This window comes from Fundulus heteroclitus, chromosome 13 (assembly GCF_011125445.2).
Source record: "Fundulus heteroclitus isolate FHET01 chromosome 13, MU-UCD_Fhet_4.1, whole genome shotgun sequence".
Lineage (NCBI taxonomy): Eukaryota > Metazoa > Chordata > Actinopteri > Cyprinodontiformes > Fundulidae > Fundulus > Fundulus heteroclitus.
The window spans coordinates 18,171,696-18,198,504 of NC_046373.1; the positions used below are offsets into that span (position 1 = coordinate 18,171,696).

The following is a 26,809-nucleotide window of genomic DNA, read 5'->3' on the forward strand; positions in this document are numbered from 1 at the left end:
AGCTCCTCCAGAGTCACCATAGGCCCTTCCTTGCCTGGTCTGTCGGTGGACACCCATCAAGTCTCTTGTAGATCTGCAGTCGTTTCCATTTTCAGACGATGGACTGGACAAAGCTCAGGGAGACGTTCACAACTTGGGATCTTGTCTTACGACCGGTGTCGGTCTATCAGATAAAATCACAATATAGTATATTGAAGTTTGTGGCTGTAACGTGACAATTAGTGAAAAGGTTAGAGGCGTGAATACTTTCACAGGGTGCGGTAAGCTGCAACAGGAAGTTATTTTATCTAATTGTCAGACATTCATAAAAGCGCGCTCTGAAATATCAGCTTAAAAAAACTGGTGTGGGAGTTTCTGGAAGCTTTATGGGACTTTGACAAGATAACCTGTTTATTAAAAATAACTAGTAGTTATGCATCTGTCCTCTTCCTTTATTTGCAACCCTGGTTAATGTGTGTAAAAAGGCTTAAACCAGATTGATCTTCTGTTGCAGCAGTATAATTTCACATTAGAATATCCTTTAAAAACTTGTATTAACTCGTATTATTGTGTCTAGAAAGGTCAATCAGTGACTTCGTGTTTCCAGGGGTATAAATTAATCAGATTTTATTCATACAGACATGTGAGGCACAAAATGCTTTACAGAAGTTAAACGACATAAAAACATTAGAATAGTTAAAATTAACCGTATAAGCAAAGACAAAACATTAAATTGCATTTTATTCATGAATACTTAAGAGTTAAAACCAGGAAGATTATAATAAAGGCTTTAGGCTCAAACTAAGAATCAAACAACCAAAAACAGAGAAATGTACTTAAATTTAAAACAGATCGGTTAAAATTTGACAAGGTGCCATTTTCCTCTTGGGCGCTCCTCAAAATGGAAAAGAAAAGAGAGCATGAGCAGGTTGCTCGTACGTTTCTCTTCAGAAGTAAGAAAATGGCACCAATGCAAAGCTGCTGGCCTTAAGTTGCCAATATATATAATAAAAATGGTTTTAATAAAATTGGAACCAATGAAACTGGGTGAGGACTCATTTCTATCCTTAAAAAATATAAAAAACATACTGTTGGAGAACCGTAGCTTATTTCCATTGTTTTATTATGTTACCGCAAAAAAAAAAAAAAAAAAACACATCCAAAACTGTGGAGGGCGTTGTATATGACGCAACAAAACACATTTATTAAAAATGCTCACAGTTGGCTCTTTGTAAAGATGTTATGTCACTGGAGAGGAATAAACCGGAGAAAAAAATAAATCCCGTGTGAGTCGTAAACGACGGGGTCACAAACCCTGGCTGCCTTTTTGTTAAAACGTGGCGCTCCGCAGTGCACAAAGCCAGCCAAAATCCACTGTCCCCTTCAGGAAAAAAAAACGTCCCTCTTCTCAGGTTGTCTACAGATTTAGCCGATAACTACGGCATCTATGACGACAGGGTTTAACAAAGGCTGTGGGCATTATAAAATGTTTAAATCTACTCAAGTGAGAGAAAACGAGTTTGGATCCTGGACGCAAATGCATGAAACTTTGTTCCCAAGGACCTCACCTGTGACCTTTTATATCATCACAGGTTAAGGGTCTCAGGGACAACGAAGCACACCAAATAAGTCGAGCCCGTCAGCGTGACTCACCAAATTCAAGTCCTAACACTAAAGGCTAACCGCATCTTGCAGCGTAGAGAGATGAAGGTTTTGAAATGAAGGAGCAGCTCCTACGTCACACAAGCTGGATTAGCGTTTTTGTCGTAGATGCTCCCCGACACGTCTGCCGAGCCTGGAACGGATCCCGTCCTGCGGGGAAAAAAAAAAAGACGGATTTGGTTAGAGTTCACAGCTCATTGCAGGAATATCAGCCCCGCCGTGAAGATACTTTTCATTTCTTAGTCCCTTTTTTTTTTGCTGTCCGTTTCAGTGACATGGCCAACGCCTTTAATTCAGTGCAGGTCTGTGGAGTAAAAACATTTAAACAAAGTTCCCCCTGCTGGCAGACATGCGTACGAACACTTGAACTAAGCCCAGGATAAAAAAAGAAAAGGGAAATCCGCATTTTTTTTTTTGTGTGTGCACGCAAGTATAAATTTAGGATTAGAAGAAAGTACAAATTTATATATTGCACTGCAAAAACAGATCTAAAAATAAGTAAAATGTTCTTAAAATTTGTGTTTTTGTCCTAGATTTGAGCAGGTAAATAAGACTATCTGCCAATGGAATGAGTATTTTGACCCCTAAAATAAGATAATTAGATATACTGCACTTGAAATAAGATGATGGAGATAAATTGTTCCTATTTTAAGTGCAAAAATCTTATTCCATTGGCAGATCATCTTATTTACCTACTCAAATCAAGGAAAAATACACAAATTTTAAGACTATTTTACTTATTTTTAGTTCCGTTTTTGCAGTGTGCATATGCATTTTCAGGCGGTAACTTATTGCTAGTGCTTCGTCGACAGACACCTGCGCCTGCAGCCGCAGACGACGTTGTCTTCTTAGATTCCTACAGGCCTTATGATCTCATAGGATTATGTAATCGCTCCCTCATGACAAAGATTTTCAGCCCCTGAACATCTTCTGCAGACAAAACACACGACCCACAGGAGGCTCTACGCCGGCTCGTCCGGAGGACACCTGTCCCGGCGCTCAGAACATCTGTCTCCGGCCGGCAGCGCACACATGCGGACTAACGTGCGACTCCGCCGAGGCGACGCGTAACGCTCACGTCTGTCGCTCGTCTGTTATGAATTTTTACCGCCGCCTCTTTGTTGTCTCTTTGTCTCGGCTGCACCGAGACGCCCTCCTCTGCCCCAGTTTTTATGAGTTCCTCCGCTGTCCTCGCAAGCACCAGAGAGGACAAAAGACCGGAGGGATGCGAGGAAAACGGAGAGAGAACGAAACGTGAAGGAAGAGACGGATGATGGGAGGGCGGATGCGGTTAGTCGGATTGATCGCCCGCCTCGCTTGGTGAAAGCGGCCCGATAAGTTATTCTGGACTCACCATTTGCTTTTGCCTCCTTACATGAAAAACACACAAAGACACATGTTTACACTCAGGTCCACACACACACACACACACAACACATTCTTAACGATCAGTTATTAATCCATGGGAGAAACAAAAACAAAAAAAGAAAGAGAGAAAAAAAAGAAGAAGAAGGAATTTATCCATCTGTTAAGGGGAGAAAAAAGCGTTTCATAAAAACCTATCCTGCCCCGTCTCCACAGTCTTCTCTGAGCGCAGCACGCAGCGGCGAACGGGAAAAAAGCTTTTTTTTTTTCTCTTCTCCCCCTCTCACTACCCCTCCATCCCTCACTCTCCTCTCTTTTTCTTTTTTTTTGTGTGTGTGTGTGTGTGTGTCTGTTCTCTTCTTCTATCCCTCTCTCCCAGGCGCTGTCCCTGTCTCTGGTTTGTGCCTGTCTCCCTCTGCCAAGTCACATCACTAATTCTCCAGGCGATTAGAGTCCGAACAGTCCATGCCTACGACGCAGGTACACAACACGCAGACGCACACACTTGCATTGATTCCATTATCCTGTTCACCCCCCCCCCCCACTTCCACCAACCCTCAACAACCATCACCCTCTCCTTTCATAAATCTGTGTCACCTGCATACGACACACACAAACACATACAGAGTTACTTATGCAAGCATGCAGCATCCACAGCTACTGCTCTTTCTCTTGCCTTTACACCCTCCATCACCCTGTCCCCGCCGCCTCCTCCTCCTCCTCCTCCTCCTCCTCCTCCTCAGTCTCAGCCCTTCCCCTCATTTTCATCCTCTCATGTCTCGCTCACTCTCTGAACCCCCTTATAGTTTTTTCCAGGGTGTGACGTCCCGTCTCGCCGAATGAAAAAAGAGAGAGAGAGAGAGGGAAAAAAGCGACATTCACATCACGGCACTTGTCCCCATGCGTTACTGTGTGTGTGTGTGTGTGTTTGGAGTTGCGATGCTCTTGCATCTGGAGGAGAGAGTTTGTCAGGAAGGGGTTGTGGGGGGGGGGGTGCATGCCGGCTCCTCGCGCACATGCATCTGTGCGAATAGGGAGCGGACGTGTGGGAACGAGGCGGGAGCTGAAAAGCTGTGGGTTTTTACACAGAGTGAGGATCAAAGCCGAGGCGAAGCCCGAAGGTGATTAACCTCCCGGCCGTTTCTGAACCACAACACGGCTGCTCCTCTTCCGTCCTCCGGCAAACAGTCTGCTTTCTGCGGTTCATGTCAACGATATCCAGAACTTGGCAGAAAACCTGTTTTTGCTAAATCGGCCAATTTTCCTTTCCAGCTCAAAGTGTATGGGGCTTAAAATAAAAATAAAAAATATAGAAGAAGCCTGAACACAATGAGGGTGATAAATTCCCAATTTACGAATCAACCCTCTTATGAAACAGCAGGTGGAAGGAAAGTGGCTCTGAATCTCCCCTGGAGTTGGAAACCTGCCGGGGAGTTGCTTCTTTGTGCTGTGCTCAGCAGAGATCGCTGATATGTGCTTTTTTTTTTTTTTTTTTTTTCATCCCTTCCTCGCTGGAGCACTGCAACGCAATGCGGATACTGGGTGTCTGAGCCACTAGCCAGACACACTGGGGGACAAGAGAGGGTGGGGGTGGAGGGGGAAGGAGAAGGAGGCGGAGGCAGCAAAGCAAGTTCACGTACAGCCTCCTCGTGCTTCAGGAGACACTGACACTAATGTCTGCTCGCAACTCTTGTTATCTGAGAGGAGAGCAGTGAGTTCAATCAGATAGGTGTTTTTTTTTTTCCCCCACGATTCAAAAGGCGTCTCTAAAACTGAGTAGAAAACAAAAATGCCCTACAGAACTGCCTTGTATTGCAGAGGTTCCTCGTCTACCTGATTTAAAAATAAAAACCATAATACATGTGATTAATAAACTTTACAGAATGTCTCAAAGTGCTAACGTATCACACAACCCCGTCAAGCGATGTTAAACTGCAAAGGAAACGGCCCGGTACCGAGTCCCGTCTGACTGCAGCAAACAACAAATCAAAAGAGCAGCGCAGAGCAAGGTGCTTATATTGAAAACTGGATTAGCGCGATCTGGAGAGCTAATTAAACCTAATCTAGATTTATTAGATTTACAGTCAGCGCTGAAACTGTTTTGTACTTTGTGTTTATCCAGATACAATTACCGACTTGAAAGTGAATTAGAATAATTTGAAATCTAATAATAGCTGCGACGTGTGTGTGTGTGGCACAGACTGCGGGGTTCGTCTGTTTCGCCGCCGTTTGCAGAGCAGACATCCACTGGTTCTGTAGTTAAAAGACTTCAGAAAACAGAGGAAAATCCATTCTGAATAAAATTATAAGAGGCGTTTAATGCAGCTTTAACCTGGGAATTACTTTGTCATGTCTAATGTGTTTTTACTGGTGCGTTTATTCCTTTGCGTGCGACAAAAAGTCAATTATTTTCTAACTTTCTGGCCTTTTTCTCTCTCCACTCTCCATACTTACCATATCAAAAGCAGGGCAGACTGAAGGCATCCATCTGAAGTCTGGGCGACTCCGCAGGGAAAGCTAGAAGGTTGTACAGTTATCTCCAGGCTGTTTATTATGCGAAACCATACAACCAACTACCTCATACTGCAGAGCACCGGAACAGGGTCATTGCCGAAGTCTGCCGACTCTCCCGTCTTCTTGTCCTCTACTCTCTTTCTGCTTTTTCTCTCTCTCAGATGCTGCGTCTGCTTTCTAAGCACATTTAAATCATCACGCCATTTTTTTTGTTTACGTATATCGCATTGGTACAAGAAGTTTAACAATGTGATTTATAAAAAAAAAAAAAAAAGACAGAAAGAAATTCCTGCACTCTGCATTTCTGTGGACTTGTCTCCCTCTAGTGGGAGGACACAGAACAAAGACACCCCCTCCCCCCCTCCGGAGGCCACAGCAGACCTTCGCTGCCTGGAATACAAAGACGAGCACTTAACCTGCAGTTGCGTACTGTGGGCGTCTGCCTGACCTACTTCTGCAAGTGGAGCTGCTGGAATCTTCCTTATCCTCAAAGGTTTGATTCAAGCTCTATCCTGAGCTTTGTCTCGCTGCCTTGCAGAGGTGAAACTCGAACTGTTGTTGTGTTTTTGATTAACTGGACCGATACTTAAATCCCAGCGCTGCCGCAGTTTCTGACGGGGCTTGAACGTGACCTCTTAAACCGAGTTTTCTTCATAAAGAGGGCTTGCAAAACTGTTTTGTGACAACCACCGATCGCAATGTATTTAAGATTTTATGTGATAGACCAACGCAGAATATAGCATAATTGTAAAGTGGGATTAGAAAATGTTGGACATCTGAGTTGTACACATTTACCCTGAAACTGCTGATGCAGTCGACGTGTTTTATTATTCAAAGGTTTCCCAAATACAATAAAGTTGTAGCTGTGGTATCTTATTGACAGCTGAACTAACTTAGATCACTTCCATTCAACGGATCCTTAGATTTCTTAAAATAAAGATGTTTTTCTTAAAGCACAGTTTAAGTCTTATGCCATTATTCTGTTTTCAAAACCTGAAAAAAGGGTTGTGTCACACATTTTGTTCATTGCAGCAAAATTCCAACATGGGAAATCATAGAAAAAAAGGAGGTCATTTAAATTATTTGGAAACATTTCTCCAAATCTATCTAGATGGAGAAAATTTAAAAAACGGTGTGATTCCAGACGTTTTTCAGACTTTTAGAGAGCGTGTAGGAAGCCTGAACATGGCTTGTGGCAAACTGCAAACAGAATTCAGTCTCAGATTCTTTTAAAAAAATCTCTTTCTCCTTGCTGCTGCTATTCGAAGGCCAGATATGTGAATGACTGATAAGATTTTCTCCTCCCTGAGCTGTGCATCTCTGCAGCTCCTCCCGAGTTACCATGGCCCCTTAGGCTGCTTCCTCTGTTAACGCTCTCCTGGCTCGCCCTGTCAGTTTAGGATAGTATGTCAATAAATCATTTTTAAAAATCGTCTTTAAGGTCATATTTGTGGCATACATTACAAATATTTGGTTGTCCTATTAACACATTCATCCACCTGAGCTGCGGATCTCTGCAGCTTCTCCAGAGTCATCATGGACCTCCGGTCTGTTTCTCTTGGGATTAGCTGCACACAGCTGGACCCTGATTACTTATTAGAAGGAACGCTGAAAGCAACTTTTTGCATTGGACTTTATTTAGCGGTATCAGGGCTAAATATAAATGAATGCAATACTTTCAGCTTTTTTTAAAATCTTTTTTGTAAAAGAAAAAAAAAACCCACATGGATCATTTTCCTTTTATTCAACAATCATGTGTTTCTTAGTGTAGGTCTGTCACACAAAATCCCAATAAAATGCTGATGTTTGTGGTTGCCACATGACAAAATGTGAAAAAGTTTAAAATGTGAATACTTTTACGAGGCGATTTATTTGATTTACGATGAATAGCTAATCCATTTCGGGATGTTGCTGTGGGTGTATGAAAAATGAGACTTTTAAACAGCCCTAAAACAATCAGGCAGCAAAACTTTCTTCTGCGCCATTGGAAAAAATAGTCAAAGGTTGCCTGATACGAAGTGCCACCAGTAGAAGTCACAGCTACCAGCCAAACACCCAGCGATAATCCCAATGCGAGCAAATCAGTGGGTAAAATAACAGCTGAATAGGTTCTGCACTTTAAATTTCCAACCTTTAAAAATAGCTCGGTTTGCTGGCGTACGTACAGTATACACATCTCTGCATGGTGTCATGGTGACAGCGCCTCACAGTAAAAGAAGGCTGCTGGTTCGTGCTGTTAAACAAGCAATTTTCAGAGCGCGGCTCAAATTGCCTTGTTCTACATTAGTTTTCAACGTATCGAATAGAATTTAATGAGCAAGTAATTGGATGACAGCTTGGAGTAACGGCACCGTACAGCCAATGTCTCTTATTATGCTCCATAAATAATGGGGTTCACCCACACATTCGACATCTCGCTGAGGTGATCTCCAGCGAAAAGCAGCAAACTGGCTGTTATTAGAAGTCAATGGATGTGTTTTGACACCGCCGCTGTGTGCCTCAAGGACTCATGGATTATTTGATAGCTGCTGCACAGCTGAGTTGCAAGGCTTTCTATTCAGCTTGGTCAATGCACCAAAATACAGCTGCAGATGTAGAACTAGAGGCAGCTTATTGCTGGTTCCACACTCACGCTACTGCCTGACACGGCTATGTGTGCATATTATTGTAAATTGCACAACACAAGTGTTTTGTGATAGTAGACTGTGGCTGGTTTGGTTTTAAGATATTTTTTCGGACTGGTTTATCGGCTTCATCGACCTATAATAAGGACGAAGAAGTGTGGCAACGTCAGGCAGCACCACTTGAATGGTTTTAAAAAGCTCCACGTCTTTAAAAGAAACATCCATTTCTTTTGGCTGCATGGCTACCTTTCGAACAAAAAACCCACTCGTCTCACCTCTCTCCACTCCCTTCTGCTTTTCTAAAAGCCCAGACTCCGCCCACCCTTCATCGCCTTTCTTTGACTGTCCTCCCTGCCCTCTACGCGTCTCTGATTTGTCCTTCATCGCCGAACACTTAAAAGTTCCCAAATCTTTAGGAACTTTTTTCTTTCTTTCTTTTTCTCCGGCAAGCACTACTTGATTCTCCTCCCTTTATCCCCTTGATTCCTCTTCTACCCATTTAAACCTCTCGCACCGACGCATTTCGCAGTCAGGTCACGTACACATGCGGCATGGTTGTGCCAAATCCAGCTCTGTGCCAATGTGCCCGGGCATGTTCGAGCAGGAGCCTCCTGTACCGGAGGCCTGGGTGGCCCAGGAGCCCGAAACCCAGCTGCTTTCAGGTCAAGTAAGCTCAAAGTTCAGCCTCTTCAGAAACCAAAAAAAAGAAAGAAAAAAAAATACATTTCTATTGAACTGATGCGTTCATCTTGATACAAAACAACCTTAATATTGATGAGATTATAGAAACTTGGATTTACAATAATCCTAGAAATATTTTTGCCAAAATCTTTGTGGATAAACATCAAACAACAACCGTGCTGCTGAGCTAAACGACAAATTGCAAAAATGTCACACAGAGCACTGAATACGTTTCCTCTGTTACAAAGGAAAGAGACGACTGTGGTGCCTATAAACGCATCGTTTTTATTCTCCTAACCAATAAAATCAGAGATCAGGATCATCCAACATTCCCATAATCTGATGCCTGGGAGGTCAAATACTGAAAAATCTAAATCAAGACTAAGAACTTCAACATTGTTTAGTCAATTGACACATCAATCGACTTAGATGTACTCTCGTTTTTTGGTAGTAAGCCGATACAAGTCAGAAACATATGATTTGATGCATAAATGGGGATATTCTTGTGATTTCTTATTTATTTTTTTGTAGGATTCAAAACTACAACCAGAGAACCAGCAGCACGATTTAAATTTTTTTTATCTTCCTGTTAAAACTTTTTTGGGCATGGGTTATTCATTCGTTTGTGCTTAAATAAACGAGGACCCTCATGAGACAGGATCACAGCAGACATTTAACATCTGACACCTTCAAACCAGCAATGCAGAAACTATTTAGAACAAGGGTGCCCAAACTTTTTGGCTCGTGGGCCGAAATTATCAAGTGAAAAGCACTCAAGGGCCAAAAAATGAATAAAAAAATAAGATAACCAAACAATTGCAAAAAAATATTTACCTGCTCTACAAAATATAAATAAACAAATTAGACTATCTGTATTTAGCCAATTTTAATAAATACATTCCAATCAGACTTTAGTGCACCAAAGTCTGCATTTGAGTTAAAGTCACTAGATGTATTTTGTGTTGTACCCAACATTTACCTGTAAGATTTCAACTTGTCTGTAATAATTATAAATAATTTGGCCAAATCTTTCTTGAAATGCAATTGTGGGGCCGCACAAAATCAGCACAGGGGCTGCAAATGGCCCCCGGGCCGCACTTTGAACACGCCCGATGTAGAATCTCACACATTATCCTAAATAATGACATTATAGATACATAAAAAGGGGCCCATTATAAAAAAAAAAAAAAAGAAATAGAAATAGTTTGCGTCCATTTTTTTGAATCCTCAGATGGGTTGTGTACTGTTACATTCAGATAAAAACATCATCTTCACTTCTACTCGCGCTTACACAGAGGAAACGCACACAACCCAATAGCCATTGACAACACTGGCCTAGCAACCATTGGGCATCATGCCAAGCCACTGAGGTTGCCTGGTACTGTGTTTCCATGGTAACGTTTTCTGGCTTTGTAAATAAGGTACAAGGAGAGCAAAAAAAAAAAAAGGAGGGGTTTGTGATAAATCACACTATAGAGTCAAATTAAGAGAGCTAATAATTTATGGTTGGAGAATAACTATCCTGGCCTCGTACCAGACGCCATTCTTACTCAAGAGGCGCGTCAGCGGGGATCTCAGGTCGGCGCCCTTCCCACACATGGCCATTTCTTTTTTTGATTGAGATGAGAGGGGAGCGTCTAAATCTTCCTCCCTGGTCTCTCCGCTGCTCTCTGACTGAAACGGTACAATGACCAAATGCTGCTGTGCGTTTTGCAGCTACTAATACTGCATAAGATTTGCTTTCTAAAAATATAAAATTCATCCTTTATTCTGTCTCTCCACAGGCTCGTATTCGTAGCACCTTAATATCACATATTTTTCTGTTCATCCATACGTCCATACATACATACGTGCTCCCTGTTTTAACAGAGAGGGTATTCTCTGTAATAAATGCTCGGTAATAAAACAAAATGTTACAGATCCTTTACGACAAAGCACAGAATCCAGTCATTGGCAGGCGTTTGTCTTGGTACCTGGGCATCCATAACCCATTCAAAGCTAAATTGTGTCTTTGTGTCTGGAAGAGAATACAATTTGCTTCTGCAGACACTTTTTTTAAAGAGGAAAATACCTCAAATTTCATGTATCTGTGTCTGGATCTATGCGGATAGATTTTCTCCGCCTGTGACAACGATTAAGACTCTTTTCTTTCCGCTTGAGCCACTGAGATCAGACAAAAACAGGTTTCACTTACACATTGATTAGGAGAAACAAAATGATTTGGGTCAATTATACCGCTGTGTTGTTTTAGGGCGTTTTCACCTCAGTCGTTGGTTTATTTTGGGTCCGAAATGAGTTGACGGGTTTGTTAACTTGTGACTCTTTCCAGTGATTCGGTTTCTTTTCACACAGAGAAAACTCCAAACGAACCGAAACCTGTCATTACAAACCACGCAAGAACGTTCGGTCTGTTTATTGATCCGATGCGTCCTGGGAGGGAGGACCAAACGAAGATAACAAGAAGCAGATGCTGTGGCCGAGCTCGTTGAAAACTTGGAGGGAATTTATTCACCATCATTGCTGTGTTTCTCGGTACTATTTCAGGCAAAATGATCTGAGAAGCATAACCAATAATTTTGAGGACATGTCTGGAAAGTTGCATGGGGCCTTACGGCCATAACTGTACCGCATCCCACAATGCAACGCACACCTGGCTCTAGCTTTGCAGTGAACACCTCGGATTGGGGTCAGACGACATTCACACCATAAACTTTCACATTTATTCACTGTTAATAAAGTATTAGATTAAAAACAATAATAATATTAGTTTTCCTTCTAATTCTTTTTAATATAACAAACCGTAAAGCAGTCTGTTTGTAGGTGCGCAAGAAAAAGACTCTAATTTGTGAACGCTCTATTTCAGGGTAAACAGTGAGTCAAACACAGGGAACATAAAGAGCATAATGTAAATTGATGTTCCCGGTCAAAGGTTCTGGTCTATTAAGCTGTTTTCCTTTTAAACATAGAAAAACAGATTATGTAGAAGCCTTTACCTTTAAACTTTTCCCCCATACCTCTCTTCTCACGGGGAAGGCATCTATAGTTGAAAATGGCATTTCTGAAAGCAGATGAGCATTGTTCGGATTACTTGTACGCCACAGGATGTAGCATAAACGTAAGATAGATTTGATACATTTTACACACGGCTATTTCTACCTTTTTCTAAGCCTGTGACATTGTTGTGAAAATCTAGACACTGGCAGATAATTAAACTGTAACGGATCATTCAATGCTTTTGATAACGCAGAATTGAACTGAAACTGAATACGTCGTAGCATAAAGGAAGAGAGCGGTACAGAAACAGACAAACAGTTGAAGACACCGGCGGTGACAAAATGCATTAACGATGACGAAGTACACAATCTGAGGTCATAAATTAAACCGCAGTTAGTCAAACAAATGCAATAATTATGACATCGCAATGAAGACAAAGACAAAGAAATGTGGCATCTGTGCTGGTATGTGCTCAACATCTCCCACGTGTACATTCGGGTTGGTGTGTTAATGTCAGTGTGCACTCAGGGAGATCTTAGGCAGAGCGTTGCCTGTGGTGCATCTTATCTAATTTAACATGGAGGACACACAGCCTCTCACCCCCTTTTGCTCCTTTCCTCCCCGGCCCTTTGAACTCAAGCCGCTGCTCGGGACGTATTCTGACTGAGCGCAGCGTGTCCTGGGAGGAGGTCAGAGGGCAGCCCAAATAGTCTGGTGTCATGGCAACTTGATGCCATTAACCAAAAATTTGGAGTGACGGATGGAAGTGCTGAAAGGTTGAGCCAGTTTACCGAGGATGAAGACAAATTGGGTCCATTCTCACCAAAAGTAAAACCAAATAAAAGGAGAGCTTCACTCTGAGCAAAAACCAGCGAAGTAACCTGAATAAAACTGTCATGTAGGCAATAATTACTACACAAATTAACTTTTTTCATGCTTTATTTTAGAGGCAAACCAATGGGCAGTCAATGTCAGCCTTTTGATTGATAATATTTGATAGGTAGGCTGGGGGGGACGCTGAAACAGAATCAGTTTATATGACATGAGACTGGTCTTTGTACAATGAACCTAACTAACCCGGGAGAGTAAAAACAAGCAAGGTGCCATAAAGGAAGTTTAACAAAAAAAAAAAGCGAGAGTTTCTGCTAGTTTCAGTAAACTACATTTAAGAGTTGTTATGACAATTATGATTCCAATTAAATTCACTGATGTATGAAATAATATCATCTATGTAGGCCTCATAATATGCCGCTGTTGGCAGCACTGCTGCCTTGCAGCAACAAGGTCCTGGGTTGAAATCCTGGCTCTGCATGGAGTTTACATGTTCTCCATGTGCATGCGTGGGTGCTCTGGCTTCCTCGCACAGGACGCCATTCTTACTCAACATCATTTCCCCTAACATGATTGTTAGGGGAAATGATCTCCCTAAATTGCCCTTAGGTATGAGGTTGTGTGTCACAGTGGTGTCCAGGGTGTACCTTGCCTAGTCCCTCCATGGCCCTGCACAGATAAGCAGGTATAGACGATGAAGGGATCTATCGCACGCTAGTGCTTGTGTGTGATAGGTTGAACATTTTTCAACCTGAATCACAACTTAAATCCATATACACACCCAGTATTTTTGATCGTCTTTAGCTTTTGTGTTTTAGTTTTTTGTACATTTTTATAAATTTGTAGGAATATTTGGATATATTAAATTGCCTCTTTCAGCCCGAGACTGATTTTTTTCCACCATGGTTTTCAACCAAACTGGTTTTCAAAATAAAATAAAATAACCCACACAGTTACAGCCACAAATGTCACCTTGATTCATATAGCTCTGCACAATTACCACTAAAATGAACTCCTTTCATTTTCTTGCACTAATGACTCTAAGTACATTTGAGCCAACCTGAGAAATGAAGTGCAGTCTTAATTGTGTCGCATGCCCGTGGTGGCTCTAGACTGCCCGTGTTTTCATCTCACCGCTAAAGTGTTGGATCAATACAGAATCCAGGTTCCTTTGTATGTCATTAGCTTGCTTGATGCCTGAGCTGAGACCTCTTAAAAGCCATTGTGTTTGCAGCCTCTTGTGATCGTAAGTGTGCCTCTCTGATGTGATTGTGTGTGCATGACCTACATCATGTATGCTGGGTTTGTAAATGCTTTTTTTTTTTTTTTTACCCTTTACGTATCTGTGTCGGTTCACGTGCGAGGCTAGCAAGAGAGCTGCATGTGCTGCATCTGAAAGCTTTTGTGTGCGTGGTATGTGTCCTAATGTCTGCTCAATGCGGCAGAGGGTGGAGTGGCGGATCAATAGAAAACAAATGAATTCAGATCAATATTAAGCAGGAGAGTGAAGGAAAGGAGAGATTGAAAGCAAGTGAGAGGGGTGATGCACCAAAGAGGCGCACGAGCAGGAGGAGGAGGAGGAGGAGGGGTGTTGGCGGGTTGGTTGGACGGGGTGATGTGTTACCAGGAGCTAAGCGATTAACTGTACACATGGAGGGGGGGGGGGGGGGGGGGGGGGTAGGTAGTAATTTCTAAAGCCAAAACCTCAGCGGTTTGAGGTCACTGCCAGGTAAAATGGATGGTTAAGTGAGGCACGGAGAAAACACAGAGGGACTACAGCAGCAGTGTACTTGAGACAAAGGGGCATTGCTGCATTATTGATGCTGGTCTTTAGTGGAGCGTGGATGTGAAGGACAGCAATTAGTGCCGTTTTTAAACGAGTTTAGAATTAAGCACTTCATTAGGATCTTTTTAAAGTTAAATGAAGCATATTTTCCAACGATTTTATATCTGATTGCAGTTTATTGTATACTGTTTTAGTTATTTTCTGTATAACGTGTGGGGGCAAAAAGAAACCCTTTCTAAACTTTATTTCTACTGAGCAACAACAGATTAGTGTTTAAATGTTGATTTCTTTAGTCAGACTTAGCCTGTTCAGAACTACAAAAAAAACACAATCATCTCAAATCTCAAAAACAAGAACTTGGACAGCTGCAGCTGAGGTCATTTGACAAATTTCTGGGTCTAAAAACAAACATTCCCTACTCTCCATGGTGTCACTCAGATATCTAATTCTCATCATATGATAACCTTGAGTATTTAAAAAAAAAAGAATTATATATATATATATATATATTCACGTCTGACCAATGAATGCAACAGTTTACTTGATATTTTCATCCAAAATCTTAAACCTATATCTGAGATAGACATAATAATAATTCTCAATTTGTTCTTTATGGAATAACAGAAATAACAAGGGCAACTAGAAAAAAATGTCAAAACCATAACATATGTCTTTATTCAAAGTGAGGGAAAAGTAAAGAGGCTTATTTCAGCCGCATATGAGGTAGGGCAACCACTGTGCTACTCTATTCTTTATAAAGCTATAGAAAATTCTGCTACTTCCTTTGGCATCTCATTAAAGTGATTTTAAACCTTATGAACTGAGTGGTTGAACATTTTAGTGGTTTTGAAAATGTAACTTTTGACATTTTCCATACATGAACAACAAAGCCATACCTACTGGCTAATACACTCTGATAGCTACGGAAAACTTAATTCTTAATTGATATTAGCAGAAACTGCAGGATATTTGCACATCTAGACAATGTCCAGTCTTAAAAAAAGAAATACTTCTCAGGCAAATCTTTCAATATTTGGCTGCTCGGTAAGAGAGGTGCTACACTTTAGTTTACTTAATAATTTTCTACCATGCCAGATTCATGTCATTTAGATGAGTTTAGAACAAGACCTCAATTTCCAGGGATTATTTAAACTTTAAAAAAAAAAAACACATCAGATAAAAGAAAGCAGCTTTGAGAAAGATGTTCGTAACTGTTAAATAAATTTAACAAATAATGCTGCAAAAAAAAAAGAAAATGTTTTTGCTTTCATAGTGTGACCATGAAGTAGCAAATGAGTTTCCTGGGTTTTGTGCACCAGCTCATCTTCTAGGTGCAAAATCAAAGCTTCAAGAGTCATTTGGGAGTCGGGTCTCAACGTGACTTTCAAGTGATTGTGGCGAAAACAAACACAGGGGAGCTAAGTGCCGTGAACAAGTACTCTCTACCTCGAGTTCAAGGTTCTCTCAACCCTGAGAAGAATTACAATGAGTATTTTAACTGTTTTTAATGCTCTTGAGGTGAATGTGCCTGAATTCATGTATTTAATAATATTTAGTGATACATCATACCAATACATAAAAGAACGGAACAAATTATATTCAATTATAAACTATTAAAAATAATTAATAATTATTTCATTATTATCATCTTTGTTTTCATCTATAAAAACTTGTCATTAAAAAAATGAAAATTTCAAGTTTTTAGCTTATACTGTAACTCCCGTCAATACATTTTCAAATGCACACATTAATTTATTCATTACTATTTAATGCCTGATAAAACAATATAAATTAAAGAGAAATTATCAATTAAATAGCAATCAAAACACGTAATTCCAATAATCTGTGACTCTGTAGCATTTTGGGCTGTGTTGTGTGTCTGTTGCTGTGAGACTCAATATTACATTAGCATGTAAAACTCTTGTTCATAACACTTGGAATATATTAGCCAACAATGATTGCACACTGATGTACTCAGGACGATATATTTGTGATATATTGTGCAGCCTTAATTTCTAAATAGAAATTTACAATCAAATTGCAGGTTGTTAACTCTTATATGATAATATATGACATAATAAAATCAATATCATGCATATCAAACTGTATAACTAAGATGGGAGACAGCTGCTCCGCCCACTCAAATTCAACGGCTGTCAGGCATCATGTCTTGAAAAGATTCATTGTTTTAACCTGAATCGCACTGACCAATTTCATGGGGTCCTTTTCTTGACATACTATTCAGATTTCCAACTCAGTGAAGTGGTTTCTGCTTTGTAACCTGATCTGTTTTGTATGGTTTTGACTATGTGCTTATCTATGGTGTTCATGGGACCTCATTGACATGTCCAGCCCAGTAGTGGTTGACAACAGCTGGATGAAATGTTCTGACTTTCCTAAATGTGGAACTGTATCAAGCAAATATGTAGCTCTTTCAATATTATTTTATTTTTTACTTTCTCTACTGTCTCTTTAGTTGTTTTTAGTTATTTTTATACACGTGTTCTTTTGAAGTAGGTGGAAAGATTTGTGCATGATTAAAAATTCTTATATAGTCAAACAAATAAAAGCAAACATAATTAAGAACAAATGAAGAATAACAGACATTTTGCATGTAGCCATGACAGCACTACGAAATGTGGAGTTTTGCCCATCTTATTTTCAGCAGGAGATCAGCTGTTACAGCTTCATCTAAATCATCAGAAACAGTATTTTTGCAGCATCTAATGGAGCCAGGAGGCACCTCACAGTCTATCTCTATGACTTGCATGAAGAATAATGTCCGGGCCAGAAAGCTCAGCAGTCCTTCAACCGCGTCACTGTCACTCATATCGCCAGTGCTGAACTTATTGTTTTTACCTCTGGCGATCTCACTCAGAGAACAAGCTGACAGACGGAGGCCGTGGATAGAAACAAGATTAACTGAGACAACATGTGAGAGAAGCTGAAGATGAAAATAACCTCTTATCTCCAAAAGGGGCCAGTACGGAGTGAGAGCAACAAGCTAATATTAGCATTTCTTATATATATATATATATATATATATATATATATATACACTACTAGTCATTGACCTGGACACATCTTAGAGTGGTTAGTCTGTGTTGGTGTTAGTTTACTACCTCTGGGAACTCCTTCAAGGCTTTTGGAAAACCATTTCAGGTTACTAACCTCATGCAGCTCACTGAGTAAATGTCCATAGAGTGATGAGAATATGAAAGATGTTATTACTCATAACACCATATGCTTTTGCATCATAGTTTTGAGGTCTCCACTATGCAACTACAATATAGAAATAACATCAACTACAACCAGTCTGCTGAACAACACCAGACAAGAATAATGTTGAGGCCCACCGCCATGTCTCACTGCTTTATTTTTTATTTTTTCGCTGTCTCTGCTGTTAAATCTGACACCCCCCCCCCCCACCTCACCCGTCTGTCTCTTTTTTTCTCTGTCTCATTGTTTGTCTCTCTCTGTCCCCTTGAGCTGTGTTCTGTGTGTTCTCTCTCTGCTTCTCTCCATCTCTCTGCCTCTAATGTGCTTTGGCGTGTGTTACCCACGGGTGCGCCTGAGTGCTGCCGCCACCGGGTAAGCGGGGCAGCTAAAGCGGCACGATGCTGTCTGTGACATCAGCAGTCACTTCTATTAGTCACGTCTCACCTCCCCTCGCTGTCTGGGCTTTAGTGGCAAACACATACAAACAAAAACCGGTCAGTGAAATGGTATCTAATGAGTCCAAAATGCTGAGTCTGACCTAACTCAACCAGTTTTGCTGTTTAACACATATATGTTGTGTATTTAAAGTCCATCCTCAATGAATTAGATGACCTATTTTAATTAAAAGACTTTGCAATACCTGAACTAGGCATGGGATCCTACCTGTCTGATAACGAAGAGTATAAACACCACAGCTTTGGGCTATTAGAAAATATAATTGAAAACAAAAATGTATGTATAACATCATTAAATGCTAATTATGCAGAATTAACTGGAGTTTCAAAGCAGTGTTGCCTGAATAAAAGTGATGGTTGGAGCTCCTTTAGGTCTGAGAAAATATCCAAACAGTCATATTAGTTTTTCTTGTGTAGTAGCTACTTTTAAGCCAGCTGGCTGGCAGTACTCAGGTGGAGGAGCCCTGTCCAGCTAATTGCTGCAGCCAGAGACTCCAGCACTTTCTCTGGCATGTAATTAAAGGCAAGTGTGAACAAAATATAAACTTAGAGAAAAATATGTCTTTAAAAAGGTACAAGCAAAGATAAAAAAAAAAAAAAAAAAAAAAAAGCTTTACATCAGAAATGGAGCTATAACGAGGGTAAAGATTTGGAAGAACTATGAGGAATTAGCAAGTTCTTGTTCACAAGGTAAATCAAAAATATGTAAAATAAATAAATAAATCAGGTGGTAAACATGTATGAAAGTAAGGTTTTCTTATTGTAGTCTATGACAAATGACCAGTTCTAAATTAATATATATTTTTCGATTTACTCTGTCAGTGTCTTTTGCAGTTTATACCGTCTTTTTTTCTTTGTTTTGATTAAAAATAATACGTTCTGTCCTTTAAAACGGTGTAGATGGTAATAAGTAATAAGTTTAATGCTTCTTTCTACGCTTGTAATCTACCATTTCTGTAATTATTCAACATTATTTCAGCTTGTGTACAGTTGGTCTCCAAATAATAATGATTTTATCATCTGTTATATCACATGTGAAAAATTATGATTTACGAATGAAGATTTCCAATGACTGTTTTGTTGATGCATGAAAATTCTGTAGATCACAAGTTTAAGCAAAACAGAGTTGTATTACGCTCCAATTGACACTCTATTATTTATTTTGTCTATGAAATGTGTTGCCCTAGCCATAAGTTAAAATTAAAATTTTCAGAATTAATTTTCTAGTGCTCTGGGCTATACTGCACAGAGGAACATGATGTCCAGATGTGCCTTTCATACTCTATATATTAACATTCTAATGATGCACATCTGTGTAAACGAAAGAAAAGGTACTTCCAGTGAGTGAGCATGTGTGTGTGTGTGTGTGTGTGTGTGTGTGTGTGTGTGTGTGTGTGTGTGTGTGTGTGTGTGTGTGAGGATTAGACTGTGTCAAATTGCCTCATCTGCCATCGGCTGGAAACATTTCCATACCTGAGGGTCTGTCTGTCGCGCCTGCTGCCAACCGATGAGGAGCTGAAACTCTGCTAACTCCTCCACTCCGGGAGGACAGAGCTCGCTGCAGTGTGTGGGAACACGATGTATAAATCATACATGACCAACTGCATGTAGCTGTGCTGCATTAGAAATAAGCAATAAGTGTGTTTCTCCTATTCCCCTTATCTCGCAGCATGTCCTTCCAAAAGCACCTGCAGCACTGAGCTCAATACGCCACGCAAAAAGACAACAAAAAAAAAACTGTAGCTCAGGGTCGGACAATGACAGAATGACGACGTCTGGTACATAAGCACTAAAGGCATGAATTTTGAAAAGGAAAAAGCAGAGGCGATGCCAACAAGGGGACGGACAAGAGCCAGGAGGGAGGGTGAGAAAAAAAAAACGTGAGGCAAAGTAGGACAACAAAGTAGACAGATTAAATAAAAAAAAAAGGGACAGCAGACACAGAGACAGACAGCGAGAGGAAGCGGTATCAACAAAAGCTTGGAACCATGAAATGCAAAAGACAGAAAGAGAGGAGAAAAGGACAGAATTAGAGTGGATAGAGAGCAGTGTGCAGGCTAAAATAGGTGGCAGACTCTTGTCAGCGCAGTGACCTAGTCGCAAAGCACTGAGGAATGCTCCCCGTTGACCCGGAGACATTCCTCTGCTCGGACGTTAACCCGTTCCGCGCTGCTTCCATCTCCCTGTCGCTGACCCACAAATAAATCCTTTTTTAAACCATCTGGAATGGCTGCACGTTTTTTTTATCATCAACGGCAACTACCTCTGAGTGGGGCGCCGAGATATGCATTTGAAAACCCTGCGTGTGACCTGGAGTGTATTTACTGCAAAAGTGGAGGCAAAGTTCTGAGCAAATACCTTCCGTGAAGATTTGAAACATCAGGTGAGCAGCTCGACCTGCTGAATCAACAGCAGCCCCAGCTGCTCGCAGAGGGCTGTGTGCACATGTGTGCGAAGGGGCCGTGCTAAAAAAAAAAAAAAAAAAAAAAAACCCGCTGTGGAAAATATCAGGGCAAGAAGGGCTCTATTGTGCGGGAGAGGCAGAATGTAGCTCTTATTCTGGCGCTGCTGGTCTGGGGGCACGGGGTGACATCAGCACAAAGACAGAAATGTAATGTGAGGCATCTCCAAAAAACTAGCTTCAAGGCTAAACCACAGGCCTGTCTTTATGCCCACAGTCTCTCGCTTTTCAGCAACATCTGATAATCGGGACGTGACCACCTGATGACCTTTTTCACTTGTTGCTAACCAACATAAGTCATGCCCTACAGTATTATACCGAACGGAGTCGGACAGAAACAGAACGCTTCCCTGTTTGTTGCTTTCAGACGGGGGCCATGGTTAGCACATATCTGTTAGGTTAATCATGACAGAATGACTCAGGGCAGAGTAATTGAATTATACTGATGGCGCATTGACATTTCGATCGCGCCGCAGACTAAAACGGCTGACCAAGTGTTCTCGTCTGCTGAGTGCTATCAGGCAAAACTCGGTTTAAAAAAAAAAAACACTTGAATTTGCTGAACTTTAATAAAAGCGTCTATTGAGCTGTGACGATAAACATTAAGGCCTATTATTTTATACTCTTTAAAAAAACAACAACTATATATCCTTACCTTGCATAAAGCCGGTCCAAAAGTCCAGGTCATCTTATCTTCCATCTGAAATACAAACATATATTATATTATATATGTAATTTGCATATTTATGACCGTACAATGACTTGCAAAAGAAGTCAAATCACTTGAACTTTTTCAGATTTTATTACATCACAATCACAAACTTCAATGTATTTATTTGGGATTTTATGTCACAGACTAATTTCAAACAGTGATTTTCCACTTTTGTTTACAAAAAACTGGAGAAACTTGATTAGATATCAAGATATCGTTAAATGTAAGCCTAATGCTTTTCGGGGACAGCCAATCAGTAAACAGGGTCCACTTGTGTGCACTATAATGAAGCTGTTCTGTGGAGGTTCGTCAGAGAACATCAGTGAACAAACGACATCATGAAGACCAAGGACCACAGCCGACAAGTCAGAGATAAAGTCGCGTAGAAGTTTAAAGCAGAGTTAGAATATAAAACAAAATCCCACGCTTTGAACAGCTCACACACCTCTGCCCAGTCCATCACTTGAGACTGGAAAGGCACAAACACTGCAAAAAGAGAACTAAAAATAAGAAATTTTTTAATTAGTGCATTTACCCTTGATTTGAGCAGGTAAATAAGATTATCCGCCAATGGGATGAGTATTTTTACGCTTAAAATAAGATAATTAGATACATTGCACTTGAAATAAGATGATGAAGATGAATTGTTCCTATTTTAAGTGCAAAAATTTTATTCTATTGGCAAATAATCTTATTTACCTGCTCAAATCAAGGATAAATGCACTAATTAAAATTTTTCTTATTTTTAGTTCTATTTTTGCAGTGAACGCAAACCTACAAAAGACATGGCCGTCCACCTAAACCGAGGTTGCCCAAGTCTAGTCCTCCAAAGTATCTTCTATCATCCCTTCTCCAACACACCTGAATTAAATGGAGAGCTCGTTCTCCTCTGCAGAGCTGAACAACATGCTGATGAGGGATTTCGGCCGTTTGCTGGAAGCCCGCTGGTCTGAACTGACAGACGGGGCAAGGAGAGCATTAATCAGAGAAGCAGACAAGACCGATGTGTGACGGACGACTGGCGCTGCACATCAACGCCCCCTCCCTGCTGTGAAACACTGTGGTGGCAGCATCATGCCGTGATGGAATGCTTTTCCAAAGCTTGGACTGGAAAGCTGGTCAAAGTTAATGTGAGAATGAATAGAGCTAAATAAAGAACAGTCTTTGAGGGAAGCCTGGTAGATGCTTTAAGACTTGAGACTCTTACAAAGACATGGCGGTGGCAGCATCATGCTCGGGAGATGCTTCTCTTCAGTATTAAAAGCTGGTCGGCGTTAACGGGACGATGGGTGGAGCTAAATACAGACGTCCTGAAGGGAAAACTTCAAAAGGCTTCAGACTAGGGCTGAACAATTAATCGCTTTTTCAATATAATCGCGATTAAAAAAAATGCAATTTCCAAATGGCAGAGGTCTGCAATTTTTTGGCTATTTAACAATTAGTGAATCAGACGTGTCCTTTAGGTGTCAGTAATATGTTTAAAGTGGGTTTGCAGCAGTGAGATAATCTAACTTTTTTACTTGTTTTAGAGTTTATATAATCATACATAGCATTATGTTCTGGTCAATCAGTTTAATACATAGAGTTGCTTGTTGGTTGGACTTTATGTTCAACAAGGATCAATGTCAAAATCAATTAAAAGCTGTTCTTTTGAACAATATTCTGATTTATAAAAACATTAAAAGTTCTTGTTTTAAACAGTCTAAAACTTTATCTAGAGGCCATTTTTGTTGCTTATGGTTAATGCAGAAAAAAGTCAAAATTGCAATTTTGGTTGAAATATATCGTAGGCAGAATGCAATAATTTCTGTGCTGTGGGTCTTTTAGCAACTAAGCCGCACGGCAAGGAAACAAATTGATTTGTTGTTTTGTATATGTTTAAAAAGACATGATAAATTAAACTGGGGGGAAAAAATCGCATTAAATCGCAGTATTAAGATAAAAAATCGCAATTAGATTATTTTCCAAAATCGTTCAGCCCTACTTCAGACTGGAGCGGAGGTTCACTTTCAAGCAGGACAACGACCCGGAGCATATACAGCCAGAGCTACAATGAAGCAAATTATATTCATGTGTTAGAATGTCCTAGTCAAAGTCCTGGCCTAAATCTGACCGAGTATGCGTAGCAAGACATGAAAATTGATATTCATAGATACTCTCAGTCCAAACTGCCAAAGCTTAAGGTCTAACAGTCTTGATGTGACCAAGGCGGTACAGACCTGCCCCAAAGACTTACAGCTGTACTTGATGCAACATCTAGTTTGCTAGGGGGGTGGATTTACACATTCATGCAACACTTTTTAGATTTTTCTTTGTAAAAAAAACTACTTTGTCTGGTATGTCAGAGAAAAATACAATAAAATGTGACAAAGTTTACCATTCAAAATTCCAAGGGTTTGAATATTTTTGCACAGCACCAGATATTCTGTGACTCTGTAAAACATCAATGTCAAAGCCCAACAGGTATTTAACCCAGATCTACCAACAGCATTTACTCATTGCTTTTTTTTCATTACCTGCAGCACTTTCCAGCCCCCCCCCCCCCACACTTCTTATTGAGCTATAAGGACACAAACTGCGCAGCACAAAGTCAGACCTGCTGCACACAATCGCAGCTTGCGGGGGAATTCCTGAGGTCGGCTCAATCTGTTAATGTATGCTGCGGTTGGATGTCATCAATTATGAATGAGAAACACGCCAGACTCATAGAAAGCTGGTATAGAAAGACGGGCGCGAATGTCGACGGCAGTATCTCGGAAATCTGCAGATTACCTTGGGAAACAAAGGTTACGTAATATAAGACGCATATACATGTAGATTCAGTCTATAAAAGGCAAGGCAATGATTTTATATAATAATAATAATAATAATGATCATGAATTAAGGAGCAATTAAAGCGAGTTCCTCAGCCTTCTTTTTTGTACGGATGAAGCAGTGTCGCGCTGAGGTTTCTTCCCCTTTAAGTTCCAGGTATTCAAGCGTGTGTTGACCCTGTCAGCGAGTTCATACCATAAGCAGACCCATATAGCTTCTCCTCCAGAGGCTCAGATCACGAGCCTGCTGAGCTGCCGCCTCGGTTATGTAAGATTACATAACACCGGGCCTGTCTGAGTAACATTTCATAACCCTGGGGTCCCACTATACGGTTCCAAGCATTAGGCTCCCTCAGGAGCGCAATCAAAAGAGCTGCGAAATGGAACCGATGATCTGAGGTTCAAGAACAAATAGAAGAATTTGGGGGGGGGGAAGATTTATCGGTTCTGAACCTCTTTTTTTCGGTTTTGCTGACACGAGCAGATGTTTGGCCAAAGGTTGGTCGCAGAAACTTTTTCCCCTCGTTTTATTTGAGAGGATTTTGTGGAGGTCAGGAGAAGACTGACCTAGAGATGCTATTAAACAAAAGCTCCCCCCCCCCCCCACCTGCATGGCTTATCACAGATTGAAGTGCTGCTGTCTGCCCACAAAGGTCGTATCATTGTGTATTAATTAAATGAGTGCATATGAATTGAATCTGCTCACACTGAGATGCTGGCGATCATTATTTAAGTGGGCCAGTAACTGTTATCTAACGGTCTTGGCAACACGAGGAGCCTCGTTTTCATCTTCTCCAAAGACAAAAAAAAAAATGTAATAAATAAATGACTCGACTGCTTTTAATCCAAAACTACAGGCTTTTTTTTTATTTGAGCTATCACTCTAGCTATAGTTTTAAAGCCAAAGCGTAATAGGGAAAACACAGACGATGCATTCACGACATAAATCGCATTGACCACGAGGACAACACGTGCACGTCCCCCCCCCAACCCCCCGAGAACAACGATAAGGAACAGTTGTGGAGTTAGAAAATATCGCTGCGCTGAGATTACACCTGGTTCTGTAAATAAAAAGCAGAGGAGGAGCACAGAGACGTGCGACGGAGGAGAAGAAAAAAACAAAGAGATGCCTTTGGATTCCTGAGACCGTCTGCAGCGCCAGTTTGAAATTATAGACATGTTTGACATTAACTATGTAGAATTCACAGCAAAAAAAGATCAATTATATTATATCTACAGTCTGTGATTCTGTGCCGCACGGCATTATCACGACTTTTTATATGCATATTTACGCTTAACTGCATAAAAGCTTTTTAATTAAAACGGACTCCCTGAAACACACTAGAAATATTATATCTGGCTTTTAACCTGGAATAAATCTACCATAAATTTGTACGTTAATGGCGACTCCTCTCCGCAGGCACATGGATCGATTGAGGATAACCGGATGAATAGATGGGCACGTTTTGGGGGGAAAGACACCCACCGGAAACCACAGCGAAGAAACTCTGCGTTAACTATTTAATCTCTCTGAAAGAGCCGGATCCAACGCCCGGCGTGTCTTTTCGATGCATTTCATTAATAACGGCACAGCTCTAAATCCTGAAACATGGAGGGACGGCGGCGTGAGTCCACGCATGCGCCAGAGGGAGGGGACCCTCTGACACGGCCGGCTCCATTTACTCCAAATCACACCGCAGCATATTAACACACATGCACAGACACAAAAAATACACACGACTGATACAAATGAATGTACCCCTAATCCTTCGCAAGCCACCCCCCCCCCCCCCCAACCCCTTCGAAACTGGGGTGTATACAGCAAATCCCGTCGCACGGCTCTCTTCTGAATGTGAGCGGAGGTAATCTTTGAAGGAGGGGCGAAGGAAGGGAACAAGCGAAAACTCAAGATACAGAAGGGGGCTGAAGGAGGGGAATGAGAGAGAGAGTGAAAAGGAGGCGAGAGCCGGAGCATGAGATGGGATAGATGGATGGGATGATGGTGGTGGTGGTGGTGGGGGGGGGGGGGGGATTAACTGCCTTTTAACACGAAAAAAACCGGGAGAGTTTGAAATGAGGAAAGTGAGAGGCATAAAGTCCTTACGAACGGGAGGGAAAAGGACAGGTACATGCTGCATACTTACGAATGAATGAGAGGAAAGACCGAAGAAGAAGTGATGAACAAAAAATCAGAGGCGACCAGAGAGTGCAAGTCTGAGTTTGACGAAAAGTCCGGTCTCTCCCCCCTTTTTTTTTTCTCCACGATTTTACCAATTCCTATCCGTCCGTCCCTCCTTCCTGAGTCTACCCCCCCCCCTCCTCCTCCTCCCACCATGATCCTCTTTTTCCTCTCTTCCTCCTCCTGTTTTTCTTACCAGTATTGATACGGGTTCTCTCTTTCCCCTGCCCTTCATTCTTTTCTACCTCAGACCATGCTCTCCAGTTCCCCCTCTTTTTCTTTTTTCTTTTTTTTTTTTTTTGCCTCTGTCTCCTTCACATGTCCACACATCAGACACGATCTTCCTTTCTTCAACTCCCAGCTTCCGCTTTTTCAATGCACACACACGACTTTAAAAAAAAAAAAAAAAAGAAAAAAAAAAAAGCGATTACTGCACGGAGGCTAATTTCCGCGTTCCGAAACGTGAAATAAAAAAAAATTACTGTAGAAGAGGAGGCAAAAAAAAAAAAGGAAAAAATGTTGACAGGGTAGGAC

General features: G+C 41.0%; 1 long non-coding RNA gene across 1 annotated transcript; it reads right to left on the reverse strand.

Annotated features, from left to right (window-relative positions):
- Positions 1-1,667: 1,667 nt before the first annotated feature.
- LOC105935148 lies at positions 1,668-26,687 on the reverse strand. The gene is made up of 4 exons (XR_001166756.3): positions 26,241-26,687; positions 21,227-21,271; positions 11,819-11,883; positions 1,668-1,791 (listed from the first exon to the last, which is right to left on the reverse strand). It is a non-coding gene; the product is annotated as an uncharacterized LOC105935148 (long non-coding RNA).
- Between the last annotated feature and the right edge of the window lie 122 nt (positions 26,688-26,809).